The sequence below is a fragment of the Miscanthus floridulus genome, unplaced genomic scaffold, assembly GCF_019320115.1.
Source record: "Miscanthus floridulus cultivar M001 unplaced genomic scaffold, ASM1932011v1 os_2083, whole genome shotgun sequence".
In the NCBI taxonomy this organism is placed as follows: Eukaryota; Viridiplantae; Streptophyta; class Magnoliopsida; order Poales; family Poaceae; genus Miscanthus; species Miscanthus floridulus.
The window spans coordinates 7,117-19,996 of NW_027098090.1; the positions used below are offsets into that span (position 1 = coordinate 7,117).

Sequence of the window (12,880 nt, forward strand, 5' to 3'; positions counted from 1 at the left end):
AAAACGAAGAACGACGACTGCACAGGCTTTATAGGGCGGCCAGGAAGCAAAGAGAAGCCACACAGGGGCCTTTCCCATGCCAGCGCAAAGCCAAGGGCGGCCACAGTCGCGTCTGGAAGCAGAAGGAAGATCGTAGACGGTGAGTTGGCTTCCGCGGTTACTGTTCATCAGAATTACCAAACTGCCATTCGATTTAAAAACCCAAATTACTCCCAAATTTATGTAACAACTCAAAAATCTCCAAAATAAAAGTTGTTCCAAATTTAAAGTTCTACAACTTTGCTTTTATAACCATACCCAAATTCGGTCTACATTTTGAAATGCAAATTTGAATTCAAATAGTGGACATTTAAAGAATCACGCCTTTTCAAATTACTTCAAATTTTTCTAAACAACTTTGAAAACTCCAAAAACAAACTTTGTATAACTTGACAAGCTCTACACTTTTGTTTTTTGGCTCAACCCCAAAATATGCTTAGATTTTGAAATGAGTTTTTCAGGGTAGGCTTTAAATACTGAAAAATCAAGGTTTTCTTGAAAATTCAAAATCCAAACCAATTTTTTTAACTCAATTCAAACCATACAAGGCAACACTCATAACATAAATGTAAACTTGTTTTAGTGAATGCATATCAAAGTTTTCCATATGACCAAATGCTTTGCAATGCATATGATGACATGTCCTGTTTTAGTATTTAAACACCCGAGGTGTTACAGCGGGCGGGCACACGGCAATGTGTGTTCTCGATGCGCGCTAAAGCAGAGACAGTAATGGCATTGCCGCGCGCGTCCGAGGTCGGCGTCAAGATCTGTGGCGCTGATCTCGGCGTCAGGATATGTGGCGCTGAATTTGACGTCAAGATCTGTGGCGCCGACCTCGGCGCCATGTATTCTGGTGTTGAGGTACCGGTCACGTCAACGCCATCTAGGATGTTTTTGCTGTGCTCGGCCAGGCACCTCGGAGTCAACATCTATGGCGCCGAGGCGTCTCGGCACCATGAGTCATGGCGCTGACCCCAGGATCAAAGATGAGTTTACGTCTTCTAGATGACCGACCTTAAGGGCTTGTTTGGCACGGCTCCTCCCAAAGGGCTCCTCCGAAGGAGCCGGAGCCGTTTTGGAGGAGCCACAAATTGTGGCTCCTCCAAAACGGTTCCGGCTCCTCTGTTTTTTACTGAAAAACGGCTCCTCCAAAAAAAACGTTTAGCAGGACTGCTCTGGAGGAGCCAGAGCCGAAGCCGGAGAGGAGCCCTGCCAAACAAGCCCTAAATTTTGTTAAAAAAGGATCAAATTATAAAAAATCAGGTGGGAGCCGCGTGGTGAGCGCGCGCAGATGCGGTTGCGGAGGGAGATTCCCTGCTCTGGACGCTGGAGTGTGGGGCCACTGGGGTGTGGACTGCTGAGAATCATCAATCACCAAGGCCAACTTTGGCACCGTCATGCTGTCTTGTTCCTACAGTGCAGTCGAAAACCTTGACAATATTTTGCTCGTCTCCCTAGCCCTGCCGCCGTCGCCGTCGGAACGAAACGGTGGTGCAAGGTGCGAGCAGAGCATGTGTCCGGAAGTGGCATGACTCGCCAGGGCTGACACGTGTAGGTAGTTGTATTTTTTTTTTAGACAGAATGGAAGGGCAGGGCAGGATCAACGGGTGCAGTTGACAGAATTCGAGGCCGACGACATGTTTGAGAAGAGAATCGTGGACGGCTACGCCTACGGCTGACGTCTGACCTGACGACAGCGCGAGAGAAGCAAGCAAGCAACTCGTGCTTCTCTTCTCCTCGGTGGACCTCTCGCGGGCGGACATGGATGCGGGCCCCGGCCCCGCCCACCGATGGGCTGCGCAACCGGCCCGCGCCCGATGCCATTCTTGTGGGCGCTCAGCTCGGCGTCGGGACTCGGGACATGGGAAGGCGGGGTAAAGCTGCGTGCGACGTGCCGACACTCACTTCCCGGCCCAGTTTCTCCACGGGCCCGCCGAGAAGCAACTGACAGGCCTGGCCCTCGCTGGGCTACATGATACGGGCTCGGCACTGCGCCTCGGCCGCTTTCCCTTCCCTACCAATGAAATAGACCCCTAAAGGCCCAATATCATATCACGCAGTCAGTTATCCACCCCAGACGTGCGCCCGCGCATCCTCTTTGTGGCCCTGTTCGGCTCATCCTATATTTGATTTGTTTGACTTTTTTTTTTCAACTAAAACAGTATTTTTCTTTCACAACAATTTAGCCGGAACAGTATTTTTCAGTCGGTTTCAGCTAAGTTTTAAACCAACGAGCGGGCCTCTATATAAAAAAAAAACCTCTTAAACATCGGGCTAGCACGTCTCTCTCTCTTTTTTTTTTTCAACCTAGGCTTGCACATCTCAAGACCGATAAAGTCATTAGGACGTATTTGGTTCCAAGTCTTCCAAATAAGGAACCAGCCAGGCAACCATATGATCCTAATAAGCATTTAAAATACGACGTCTGGGATTGCTCTGCCTGCTGAACAACGTTTGCATGAGGACGATGCAAAACAGTCCTGAATGAGCGTTTTGTGTTAGAATTTATTTATGGGCTAGTCCCCAACCAATCTCAGAATTTCTAATAATAAATCTCAAAGGCCCATTGTGTACATATGCTCCCTAATAAGCTTTAATGTTTAAAACCACAAGTGCAAGTGGAAGGTGCGACATAAATAAATGCCACATTGTTAGTTCATGTAGAGAAAGAGATTCTTCTTCTCCCTATTGATATTTACCAAGCCACGAACCCTTCTTGGTAAAGGTACATCTATATAAGGAGCTCCTAGACTAGATTTGGGAATCCCTAAGATAGCCAATTAGCTCGATTTTCTCCACTCTCTCATTACTTTTTTTCCCTCGTCTCTTTATTGTGTCCAGTAATTGGGAGAGCCGACAGAGGAGCGATCCTTCAGGACGCGCTTTGCACATCACCACAGTTTACCTTCAGGCCAAGATAAAGCAGTTAGTCCTCGCCAACGTCGTCGTCCACAACATTGACGACAGCGTCATCTGCAGACATTTGGTGGTCATCGTTATACGCAGCGGCGGACCCAGAAAATATTTCAGGGGGGCTAAACAACACTGTTGTTAAATCTTAAGTCTCAGCCCCCTATACTATAGAACTTTGTCTAAAAATTCATAGAGGCTCCACAGGGGTTCCACTGCTACTATATGGGTAGGGGGGCTTGAGCCCCCCACCGCTGTGTCCGCCCCTGGTTATACGGATCGTGGCCGCACTGCATATCAGTTGAGTTCAACTAGGTCAGCGAGGTTCGGTAAGATCTGAGCACCAACACTGATGGTACCGTCGGCAGGTGCAGCAACCACCGGCTCTGGCTCTGCCGTCTCGCTCTCTCTCACATCAAGCACATGAGCAGCAGCTCTCGCCGTTCACCCGACGGGATTAATGCTTACTGGGTGACCTGCGGCGACCAGCCACCCAACCAAACGAGTGTGCAGGAATCCTCCTATGTGTGTGCATTCAGCGACGAAGCCAGCGGTGGGGCTAGGGGGGCTTCAGCCCCCCCTACCCATCCTGAGCACGTGGAGTTCCCCTAAGTTTTCCTTTAAAATTTTATGCATACATGTATTAGGTAGGAGGGGCTAAGGTTAAGAGAAGATAAAAAAGCCTCTATTCTTTTATTCAGCCCCTCCTAAATTTTTTTTGGCTTCGTCACTGTGTGCATTCAAAGCTCCCGTTGCAACCGGAACGAGCTCGAAAGCGGCACCTCTACAGCACCAGCAACCTTGAGAATATTTTGCTTTTGTCTCCCTAGCCCTGCCGCCGTCGCCGTCGGAACGAAATGGTGGTGCAAGGTGCGAGCAAGAGCATGTGTCGGAAGTGGCATGACTCGCCATGGGGCTGACCAACGACCAAGAGCGTGAACAAAAGAACGAATTCTAAAACAGTGTCATGTTTTTACGGGCGATGGGAGCGGCCGTAGGTGCTTGCAGCGGGCCGACCACACGCACGGCGGCAAGCAGAAGCCGCGGTCGCGGACTCCAGCAGGTGCAGGCCGTAGCGGCGTGCGGGAAGGTTGCTCTCGGGAAGCGGCAAGCGGAGATGGGACTGGACGGCAGGAACGATGGCGGGGGAAGGTGGGGGCATGGTCCAGCAGCGGCCGTCGTGGCCGCGTAAGCTGCGAGTGCTGGCCGGCAGCCAGGCAGTGCGCCCATCATCCCCGGCAGCCCGGCGGGGCAAGCTGCAGCCCGCAGTGCGATGGCGCGCGACGCGGGGAGGAAGAGGAGGGGGCGCTGGTGCTACACGCGGAGGAGCGCTTGGGAAGGGGCAAACACTTGTGGAGCCGCAGGTCCAGCGCGGGGCCGTGCGGGTCGCATGCACTCGCGAGGGGGGGACCGGTGACGGGTGGACGGGAGGCGTGGCACGGCGTGGTCGGAACGGCAGCGGCGTGCGGACTCGGCCCCTAGCGGCAGAAGCGCAGGCGAGCGCACGCCGGGAGGAGAGGAATATGAGGTGGGTCAAGGCGTACCAAGCAGCTCAGCATCTTCCTTTAATGAATTCCCGAGCAAGGACGTGAGGGAGCATGCGCACATGGCGCCTACTGTGCTCGTCCAGTGCGGCAGCGGCACCAAGCAGAGCAGTCGAGGGAGAGAGCGAGCGGGACGAGGTAGTTGAGGTGAGCGGCTGAGATCGCTCGCTATAGGCGCCGCCGGTTCACGAACAGAGCGCCAACGACATGTCCTCAACGCGTTCTAGCGAAGTTCGGTCATTTTTTTTGCGTGAGCATCGTAACTCTAACGTAACCATGACCTGCACCACATCCACGTCCTAGTATACACCTAACTACAACCGATCGTGCGAAAACATAGATGTAGTGCTTAACCATTTTTGTTGGAAATTTGTCTACTATCGTTTCATACTTAAAAGATTTCAAGGTTTCAGTTAGAACTAATGTTCCTAAGCACTTAGGTTGATTTTTTAAACGGTCAAAACTTTATCAAACTTTCTCAACAACCATTTCACGACATAGCACACACTTTATACCAAATAATAGAACCTAAACAGCAGGGTGTTATTTAACTATTTTTCATTTTATAAATCGCCAAAAAGTGTACTTTCAATACAATTTCAAATTTTTGCCGATTCAACAAAAATGGCTAATTTTAATTTCAATTTTGATTTTTGAGCTATCAAAATACCATGGAACAACATCTACTAAACTTGTACTTTAAATTTTATCTAAGTATCAATTACAAGTTATATGTTATTTTTGTTTATAGAAATTGCTTTTCGTGCCAACAATTAAAACTACTTTTCTTATTTTCTTGTTAAGATTTTCGTTGGCGCATTTAGTAACAAACTCACTATATTTATAGATCTATTTCTCAGACCATAACCTCAGTGCTTAGCGAGGTTGTAACACCCGAGGTGTTACAACCAACCCCTTTAAAAAGAATCTCGTCTCGAGATTTGGAGCAAGAATCAGAAGAGGGAAAAACGCGATTACATTTCGTAGATCAGAAATTACACGAAAGATTACACGACATCGAATGCTAAATTACACCAGGATTTAAAGTTACATGGTTAAGAGCAACTTAATACAACCGAGGCTTAATCCAGAAGTCGAGATAGACGAGGGCAATGGAGAAACAACAAGATAATGATTATCCAAAATATGACGTATGACCAACAGATCTAGAAACAGGAGACTGAGAAGTCAAACATCGTGAACCCTAAGACCAAACTAACCAACGGTAGACTTGAACTTCTTCGAAAATTAGATCCTTCTTATTCTCAGATTACACCCTCACCTCTGACTGACGAACCTAGTTCCATGAATGACGACTGGATGTCGTAGCTCTGCTTTGGATTCGAGGGGATGGGAATAAAGAAGAAGAGCAAGGACCAAGGGCATCTTATAGTGACGAATGGAGATGGAGCGCAACACACCGAAAATGGTGATGGCGTGGATGGGGTACACTAACGGTTCACGCTGTGGGAATAAAGTCGACCATGGTGCGCTCCCTGCGCGAGCGAGCGGAGGGAGGATAAAAGAGAGGGGAGGGGATTCGCTCGGCAGGGAAGGCGTGCGGGTGGCAGCCGTGTCCCCAAAAGGAGAAAAAGAGAGGGAAGGGGGGTCCGGTACGGGGACAAGAGCGTGGGGTCGAGAGACGACCGGATGCCGGGAAAAGGAGAACGCACAGTGCACGAGGACTCGCGCCTGCCCACCGGCCACTGCTGATTCGGTGGGCGCTCAGCTCGGCGTCGGGACTCGGGACATGAGAAGGCGGGGTAAAGCTGCGTGCGACGTGCCGACACTCGCTTCCCGGCCCAGTTTCTCCACGGGCCCGCCGAGAAGCAACTGACAGCCTGGCCCTCGCTGGGCTACATGCTACGGGCTCGGCACTTCGCCTCGGCCGCTTTCCCTTCCCTACCAATGAAATAGACCCGTAAAGGCCCAATATCATATCACGCAGTCAGTTATCCACCCCAGACGTGCGCCCGCGCATCCTCTCTCTCTATATCCAAGAAAAACCTCTTAACACATCGGGCTAGCACGTCTCTCTCTCTGTTTTTTTTTTGAACCTGGGCTAGCACATCTCGAGACCGATAAAGTCATTAGGACGTATTTGGTTCCAAGTCTTCCAAATAAGGAACCAGCCAGGCAACCATATGATCCTAATAAGCATTTAAAATACGACGTCTGGGATTGCTCTGCCTGCTGAACAACGTTTGCATGAGGACGATGCAAAACAGTCCTGAACGTGCCTTTTGTGTTAGAATTTATTTATGGGCTAGTCCCCAACCAATATATAGAATTTCTAATAATAAATCTCAAAGGCCCATTGTGTACATATGCTCCCTAATAAGCTTTAATGTTTAAAACCACAAGTGCAAGTGGAAGGTGCGACATAAATAAGTGCCACATTGTTAGTTCATGTAGAGAAAGGAGATTCTTCTTCTCCCTATTCATCATATTTTACCAAGCCACGGACCCTTCTTGGTAAAGGTACATCTATATAAGGAGCCCCTAGACTAGATTTGTGATTCCCTAAGATAGTCAATTAGCTCGATTTTCTCCTACTCTCTCATTACTTTTTTTTTCCCTCGTCTCTCTATTGTGTCCAGTAATTGGGAGAGCCGGCAGAGGAGCGATCCTTCAGGACGCGCTTTGCACATCACCACAGGTTACCTTCAGGCCAAGATAAAGCAGTGTGTTTTAACTAGTCTCGCCAACGTCGTCGTCCACAACATTGACGACAGCGTCCATCTGCAGACATTTGGTGGTCATCGTTATACGGATTGTGGCCGCACTGCATATCAGTTGACTTCAACTAGGTCAGCGAGGCTCGGTAAGATCTGAGCACCCAACACTGATGGTACCGTCGGCATCGGTCCCGCTCGAGGATACGATTTTCTTACCACTCTGCTATGGTTTACTCTATCCATTCCATTAATCTGCTATGGTTGCCTTTGATGCATGATTCAGAATATATAAACCCTCCAAATGCCTAATTTACCAATACAACCCCGGACAAAGTCATCTTCGGGGCAACGTGACGACCCCAGTTCTCATTGGCGTGCAGCTGCAACGGAGAGAGCTGCATAGTGTAGGCGCTATAATAAGCTCAGCGCACGGGAAAGAAGCAAATAACATAGGAGTACGTACATTCCCAACTGGTCCATGCTGTCTTTTCTTTCTTTTCTGAAGTCATCACTCTGCCTTTAGGCTTTACCATCCTCGATCCTTCATAGACATGCAGACACCTCTTCAACCCCTAACAGGTTTTCAATCATCATCATCATCATCAAGGATGTAACGTACGACCACCGGGTAGTATAATCGCAGACGACTGCTGCTTTCTGCATCAAAAAGATGATCGGAATCATCTACTTCCAGGGTCCAGGCCACACATTTTGAAACTTTGGTCCAGGCAAGACATGCTTGCGCTTTCAGACACCAGTGCATGCATGCACGCACTGCCGATCGAGAGCGAGAGGCGAGGCGTGGCGAATCATGATCAGTGACAGCTCGCGGAACAGCAATCATACAGGAGCGGACGATGGGCGGGCAACCTGGGCAGGCAGCGCCGCAGCAGAGCAGGGACAGCAAATCTGGAATGCGCGAGGGCGTGGCAGAGCAAACACGTACAGCACCAGAGGACCGTCGCTTTCTTCAAAGGGGGCGGCGCGACGCCGGCGCCGGCGAGGTAAGGTTCAGTGAGTGCATGCAGCACATACAGATACGCAGCAGCGCCGGACTCGGCCTTTTCCCAAGTGCGGGCGGAGCCTTTTGATGGCGCCGGGCCATGAGTGCCGCTATCGATCTCGATGGGCAGGTGCAGCAACCACCGGGCTCTGGCTCTGCCGTCTCTCTCATCACTCACATCAAGCACATGAGCAGCAGCTCTCGCCGTCACCAGACGGGATTAATGCTTGCTGGGTGACCTGCGGCGACCAGCCCACCCAACCAAACGAGTGTGTAGGAGTCCTATGTGTCTGCATTCAAAGCTCCCCGTGGCAACCGGAAACGAGCTCGAAAGCGGCACCTCTACAAGCACCAGCGGGTCATGCTCCACTCCCCGCAGCTGCAGGCAGGCCGATCAGCGGTGACCGTGACGGACGGGGATGGGGAGCCATGCCCCACCTCCATGTGCGGTGCCATGGCTGCTGCCTTCCTTGCCGGGCGCATGCAGGTACAGATGCCACTGCTGAACCTTGAAGCGCTCGCTGCTCGCTTCGCTGCTGCTCCTACCAGGTCGTGCTCGTGGCTCGTCTCCCGGCTACCAGTGCCTAGCTAGCGGCTGCCGCTGCACCCACTACCACACTGCACAAGGCAAGCAGGCCTGCACGTCTGCACCTGCACATCACATGGTGAGGATTCCGAATTTCCGACCCAAGTTCTGCCTGGCTGCTGCAGTGCTGCTAGTGCTGGGGCTTGAGTGCTGACTGCCGAGCCGAGCCGAGGCCAAGAAGATCTCTGTCTCACGACCCCGGCTGGGCCAGGGATCCATAATCAACGGGTGGAAGAAAGCGGCAATGGAAACCTCGATGGGCGTCGGAAGGATGAAAGATCCTCTTTGCGGGGAAGGCACCGCACAGTTCTAGGTTGTCAAAGCACAAAGCAAGCAAGCGCGGCGGGAATGCGACGGTGGTGACAATGGGCGGGAACAAGACGAGACTGCCGTCAGCTGTCGTTACATGGGGAGAAGAGGGGACTGGACTCTGGAGAATGGAGATGGCCATCGTTTTCAACGATCATGTTGCAAAAGGTCAGTTGTCAAGTAGTAATTGCCACGCATTTATGGTAATTGCCACGCATTTTATGGTGCTCCATGCAGAGCTCACTTTTATCCCAGCGCGGCATCACAGCCCCGCCCAGCATCAGACCTAGCAATGGCTAACAAATTTGATGCGACTAATTTACAACTAGACGACTGAATCTAACTATGAAAATATGCCCCGTTTTCCATACCGAAACGCATCAAATGCACTTGGAAGAACGATTACCAGCATCACTTACAAATCAAGATACCGGATACCGGGCTGCATCACACCATCCACGCCAAACAACATTTAACAGGCATCACCGACAACAACCATATCGCCACAATGACTGAACTTTTTACACCATTAGTTGTGCAACCCAACACATCATCTCAGCTCATACATAGGAGTACATACCATACATAAATGCAGCACGCTGATCTCCGTGACCAGCGCAGAACCACTGTAGTTGCCCTCAAGGGAGCAGCAATTGACAAAGAAGTAGCAATAAACACGTTCATCAAAGAGTGCAGGTGCAAGAGTACCGAAGAGATCACATGGCCATTTGAATTTTCTGGAATTAATCGATACAGCCCCAATCCAAAGAATTAACAAATGCTACTTGTAGAAGCGACACGCTCAAGAATGTTAAAAAAGCTCAACTCGACGTCAACTCTCCAATAGTAGGCTAATATATATTAACACTGTATCCATTATGTCCACAGACTGTATGTACATCTAAGCACATCCCAAGAACTACTAATACTTGCCTAATCATCATATCATGAACCCGAACGCCAAACAAAACAAAAAACTCTAGACAATTAAAAGGGGAAATATATAGGTGAATACTAGCGACAAGTAACGAATCCAACGACACGGTATTAACGAACGCATATTGACGAGTGGGCGGATGAGGATGAAAGAAAAACTGGAAAACTCCTTGATCCATTGGCGATGAGGTGCTGTGCTTGTGAGGTGGGGTTGTAAGCTGGTGTGATCACGAGACAGTCGGCTTCACGGCCACCGGCTTCGCGGGCTCTGTCCCGAACACACGGCGCCCGACGCCGACATGCCATTGACAGCCGAAGGGTAACTGGGGGAGCATTGCTGGTGTAGTAGATGCAGCGGCCCATTGCTGTCGTACGCGACCTGTGTGGGGGCGGGGGGCGTAGCCGTGGCATTCGACAACCGCGGGTGAGGGGGCGGAGCCGTTGGCGGTGGGGGTGGCACTGGGTGGCGCGACGGCGTACACGGCAGGGTAGGAGGTCGCACCTGGGGAGGCGGTGGCAGCGAAGTAGCCGTGGGGCGCCGGGATGAAGAACACGGGACCATGGTCCGCGCCGGAGCCAGGAGCGACGGATGCGTACCTGCCCTGCACCTGCAGGTAGGCCGTCGCGGGCGGAGCGGATGACGGCGGCAGCACTGGGGGGCTTCTCCGAGAACTTTGGAAGGTAGTACTCCGCGTTGGCGGTAGGGGTTGGGGTCCGCGGTCGCGGGATGGGTAGGCGCGGGTCAGGGGATTCGTCGCTGCCGTTCCTCGGGAGGGCGGCGGGGACGGGGACGGGGGCGGCGGCGAGGGAAGGTGCCGGAGCAGGGCGCCGCTGCAGGAGGTGGTGGTTGGTGGGTGGCGTTGTCAGCGACCTGCAGCTTCTCGAGCTCTGGATCTGGCGCTGGTACTTCGCAGGAGAGACGACAGGGGAGACAGCCACGTTGGTCGCCCGCGTTGGGGTTGGGATGGCGGTCGTCGTTTTTGGCAGGTATCTCCACGGGCACGTTCTCCCTGACGTCGGGGGGTCGCCCGACGGGTCCTGACCTCACCGCCAGTGGAGGCACGAAGCCGTTGTCGAGGCCGAACAGGTAGTCGGGGCTCGCCGCCGCGAGTACCACGTGCGCCTGCTGCTGCTGCTGCGGGCGGCGGCGGCGGCATCTGCACCCACCGTGTGCGGCTGAGGCGGAGCCTGCTGGACGAACACCGCCTCGTGCTTGGCCAGCGGCGGCGGCGACGACTGCTGCGCGAACACCGACTCCTGCTTCTGCTGCTGCGGCGGGGACGACTGCTGCGGGGTCACGGCAGCGGGTCCTGCTTGGAGGGCGGCAGCGGGACGGTGTTGAGCGCCTCGACGAACCAGTGGCGCTGCTCCGCCTTGGGCTCGAGGAGCCCAGCCGGCTGCGGCGGCGGCGGAGGTGGCTGGGGCGACTGGACGGGAAGAGGAAGGACCCTGAGCCTGAGCGTGGATCCGCCGCGGCTGGAGCCGGAGCCGGCGGGAGGATGCCGTGCGGGGGGGTTGGATGTGGAGGGCGGTCGTACTCGAGGACGAGGTGCTCCAGATCCTCGTCGTTGGTGACGGAGACGAGCGCGTCCAGGTCCTCCCCGGGCAGCTGGTACTTGACGCAGATGTCCCCGGCGTTCCCGGCCAGCGCGGCGAGGCGCGCGGCGAAGTCGGTGAAGACGAGCGGCCCTCTCCAGCGACAGGATCTTGGTCTCGCCGTTGACGTACGCGAGCTGGTTGTCGTGCGGGCGCGGCTGGATGCGGCCCCCGTAGCTGACCATCAGCCGCACCTTGGACGGTGGCGGCGGCGGAGCGGCTGCGGCGCCGGCTGCGCATGCACCGCCGCCTCGGACGCCTCGTGGTGCGCGTCCTCCGTTGCCGCGGCGGAGTTGGGGGGACGAGTCGCCGGATTCGGCCATGGCGGCGGCGCGGGCGCTAGGGTTGGGGGGTGGGAGATTCGAGATTGGAAAAAGGAGGCGCGGGGGTGGGGGAGAAGGGTGGCGTGTTAAGGATAGGTGGGGAATGCCTGCGCTGCGATTAGCGGGTGGGTTTGGGGGATAGGAAAGGATTAGCGAGCGGCCGTCGCTGGGATTCTGGAAGCATGGCGGTTTCGGAGGAGGGGTCTCTCCCTCCTTAATCTTGGACTGGGTTTGGGTTGGTTTTCTCTGGCTCTCTCCTCTCTCCTGCGTGGCCGTCGGGAGGCGTGTGGGGACAGTTGGTGCGGTGGGCCCATCCTTCCATACTTTTCCGCCTTTTCCATTTCTTTCCATTAATCCGCGCTCTGCTTGCCGAGGATCTTTTTCCGCAACAACCTCTGGTTGGGAGGATGCGTAATTGCTGGGGTTACCCGAGCAACTAGTATCATCAGCGGTTTAAGGTAACACAAGTAATCATACTAGTATTATAGGAGACTATATGAAATATGCCAATCTATAAATTCCTGAGTATCAAGAGATTCAGTGATATAGTGCTTGTTTAGTTCCAAAAAAAGTGCTACAAGTAGCCATCACATCGAATCTTGCGATAAATGCATGTAGTATTAAATGTAGACGAAAAAAACTAATTGCACAGTTTGATTGAAAATTGCGAGAAAAACATTTTTGAGCCTAATTAGTCATGATTGAACACTAATTGGCAAATAAAAACAAAAGTACTACAATAGCCAAATTCTCCAAAATTCCCAAACTAAACACGCCCATATATTAGCCACACCAATTATGCCACCTAGTACAATTAGAATCCGAGAGTATAAAAATATCCTATAATATATTATCTACAACAATTATGCATATTGACACTGGTAGTGAATAACTAAAAATAATGTCTCTTTAATAGTAGCTTGCAATGATGAACCCTAATGGGTAATCTAACT

The 12,880-nt window shown here is 52.4% G+C and overlaps 1 pseudogene; it reads right to left on the bottom strand.

Moving 5' to 3' along the window:
* Positions 1-10,235: 10,235 nt before the first annotated feature.
* On the bottom strand, positions 10,236-11,927 carry LOC136534591 (extensin-like; annotated as a pseudogene).
* Positions 11,928-12,880: the final 953 nt, after the last annotated feature.